The 3,694-nt window shown below is 42.9% G+C and overlaps 1 pseudogene; it reads right to left on the reverse strand.

The window, feature by feature from the left end:
• Window positions 1-1,015: 1,015 nt before the first annotated feature.
• LOC118836035 lies at window positions 1,016-1,674 on the reverse strand (annotated as a pseudogene).
• Between the last annotated feature and the right edge of the window lie 2,020 nt (window positions 1,675-3,694).

Genomic DNA, 3,694 nt, shown 5'->3' on the forward strand with positions numbered 1-3,694 from the left:
GACAGAGAGAGAGAGAGAGAGAGAGAGAGAGAGAGAGAGAGAGAGAGAGAGAGAGAGAGAGAGAGAGAGGCGGGGGAGGGAGGGGAGAGAATGAGAGAGAGGATAATGATTTTTGGATACTGCAGAAAGGTAGGAGAAGCCAGCTCCTTAGTATGTACCTGATTTCTAGCTTGTCTCCATAGACACTTCAGAAACTTTTCCTTGATTTCTTGCCTTTTCGATGGGTAGAGGAGGGGTGAAGGGAGGCAGAGGATTTAGAGGTGAAAATAACATTTAGGGAAAAAAATAAAAAAAGAAACTTTCCCTGGTTTCTTTTGGTTGAGCTGAGATCTCATCTCATTCCCATCTAAAGGGTTTATTCACTCTTGTGTATGCTCTGGTATGTTATCATCTGTACACCTTCTTTAATTTCTAATTTCTGCTTGCTATTTTGTTTGGATAAGTGGATTTAGTTACCATTTGCCATTTGTGAATGTCTTTTAGTTACCTAACATCTGGTGGATAGAGCCTAAACTGTCAAGTGTAAGCAAAGGGAGCACAATGCCACTTTTGATTTGAATATATTAAACCCCTCCTAGAACAACAATATTTAGGGGGGGAAAGTTTTAATTCTAGCCCAGCATTGCTTTTAGAAACTGTAGAAAAGAACACCCAGCCTCATGCTGCTCCTAGCACCTTCTTGTCCCTTTGTGCCCTGTTTCTTATTCCTTAACAGCTGGTTGGTGCTGGCATTGCCCTGGGCTCTCCTCTTCTAATAAGAGGTTGTTTCAGATCTCATATCCTATTGATCCATTTCCTGCCCCCACCCCACCCAAGAGCCAGAGGTCAATATGTTTAAACATATTGTGGACATCTTGGACATGGGCTTACATACATCTTACATGAACCAGTAATTTTATCCATTTAATGTATCACTTTAATGACAGTCTACTCACTATGACCTCCAGCCTGGACTCTGCAGAGCCCAGACTGCTCATACCCTTTGGTAGAACCCTCAACTCACCTCCCAGGCATCCTAATTAAAGTTTCTACAGGTATCTTTATTCTCTAGGTGGACAGTGCTGAGGCCAGAGACATTGGATTCAAAAGTGACACTGAATACCTGATATGGTGGGATCAACACTGCCTTTTCTGATTTATTGTATGATAAATGTTGGATGGAAACCCCAGGGCAAGTGGTGAAGTTGTAGAGCATCCCTGAGGCCTTTGCATAATCTCTGGCCACGTTTATGTCCTTAGATGATGAGGTAAATTGACAAAAGCGCATTTCTCTTGTCTAATCGGGATATATTTCCCGATTTATGCCCCTCTGAACAGGAATACATTTTCCTACAAGAAGCTGGGTGGCTCATGTCAAATAAAAATGGAAATCTTTGAAATGGAAATTTTTCATGTAGTCATCTCTGGAGGTACAGCAGGTTCTAACCATATTATTAAATTTACTGTAAAATGTAATGTTAAAGTTAGTGTAGGCAAGGACAGTGATTTCAAAGGGCTCTTCAATCCTCTCATTGCCATTCAGAGGAAGGCTCTTCCAAGCCTCTTCTGCTTTCTCCCACACATCATTTGGGGGTCTGCTTTCTTTCTTCAGCCAAGAGCTCTTTTGCCTTCTTCATCATGTCTATTTCACATTCCATATATTGGTCATCTGACAGCATTGGGTTCAAGAGTCATGTAAATTTTCTCAGTTTCAACTTTTTGCTTGTCAATTTTCTTAAATCCAACTTTTCCCTGAGGAGAAAAAGGAAACCAGCTACAACCAGGATTTTAACTCTTACTACTTCTAATGATTAAAAAGGGAAGCCTGCAGGTGTGTTTGCATACACATCTGCTCACATGTGCAATGCAGTTGCTCATACACATACATACATACTTCATTGCCCCTTACATGCATGAACCATTTTGTTTGGCCACCCAAAGTGAAAAAAGCATTTAAGTGTTATATGTATAGTGAGTCAGGAGTCAGCTGGGGTATGTTCAAAATTTTAAAAGTATTTCAGAATTATTATGACTTGGAGGAACAGGAGATAGGGACTTGAGAAGGAGGTATCTCATTTGCCTGGGTTTTGGCCTCTTCAAAGCCAAGGACTCTCATTGCTGGGGAGCAGCATGATACTTTGGACAGAACAATGGGTTTGGAATCGGAGCACCTAGTGTCAAAACTTGGCTCTGTGTTTGATCTTGGGTGAGCCACTCCACATGCCCAGCCTCCTGTAAGAAAAGGAAGTTTAACTAATTGAACTTTGAGGTCCTTCCAGCTTTGTCTATGATCCTATGATTGACTCCAGAAACAGCACGCCTCCTTTCTGAGGCTTATTTGGGCTAACCTTTCTATTAGACCATGAGGTCATGTGAACAGAACTATACTGGCAGAGTGAAAAACCAAGGGTAATAGGGAAGTCCTGGAAAATATGGTCTGAAGGGAGATAATGTTCAGAAGGATTGTGAGGTTATGAGAAAAAAAAAACTAAAGTGCACAAAAACAGGTAGCATTCAGTATTATACTCAACTTTGCTAGTTTGAGAGAAAGGTTGGGGCTATTATGTATGATGGGGTGATTCTGAAAAAACAAAATTGGGTGTGAAAAGGGAGTAATTATATTATAAAAATGAGGCATGAAAGGAAGAACTAATACAGAGGAAGCAAGTGAGGGTGGAGGGCTGGTAATGGAATCTTATTCTCATTTGGGATGAAGAGGAAACAATGTGTGTACATCTGGAAGGGTGTAGAAGTCTTCTGAACATGTAGAAAGGTGAGAAAACTGGGTGATATGGTGGGGGAGGGACTTTTGGAAGGGTCTGTGGATTGAGATTTGGGAGGGTGGCGGGTGAAGATGGAGAAACTTTTGGGGAAGTGTGTGGATTGAGATTGGGGGAGGTAGAGGGAGTGTATAGGGGCCTCTTGAAGGGGTGGGTGAAGTGGGGGAAGAAGACAAGATAATAGGAATAGTGTAAAAAGACAAGCTGAAAAAGAAAATAGTGTGTAAAAAGATGGAGGAAAAATCACAAATAGTAACTATATCTTTGAATGTGAATGGGATGTTTATAGCAGCTCTCTTTGTGGTGGCAAAGAAGTGGAAATTGCAGAGATCCCCATCAGCTGGGGAATGGCTAAACAAATTATGTTGTATGGTTGTGATGGAATACTACTGTCCTATAATAAATGATGACCTCCATGATCTAAGAAATGCTTGGAAAGGGGTGGAGCCAAGATGGTGCGGTAAAAACAGGGACTTGTTTGAACTCTTCCCGAAATCCCTCCAAACACCTGTAAAATGACTCTAAACAAATTCTAGAGCTACAGGACTCACAAAATGACAGAGTAAAACAGGTCTCTAGCCCAAGATGGCCTGGATGGTTGATGGGAAGGGTCTATCACACTGTGCTGGGAGCAGAGCGCAGCCCAGTGTGGCCTGCATGGGCACAGACCAGGCTGGAGTAGACTGTGTGGAGATGGCCTCAGGGAACTGAATCACTGAGCTGTGGCAGTTTCCAGACTTCTCAACCCATAAACACCAAAGACAACTTAGTACGTCAGTGGGAAAACTTGGTTGGACCTGGGTGAGAGGAGGGCATGGTCTGGCCCCAATTCCCAGGGTGGCAGAGGTGTCTTCAGTGGTGGTGGCAGCAGCGGCAGTGGCTGCTTCTGGAGCTCCAGGCCCAGAGATGGTGGGGGGAATCAAGCAGCTGATCAG

Source organism: Trichosurus vulpecula, chromosome 2, assembly GCF_011100635.1.
Source record: "Trichosurus vulpecula isolate mTriVul1 chromosome 2, mTriVul1.pri, whole genome shotgun sequence".
NCBI classification, from domain to species: domain Eukaryota; kingdom Metazoa; phylum Chordata; class Mammalia; order Diprotodontia; family Phalangeridae; genus Trichosurus; species Trichosurus vulpecula.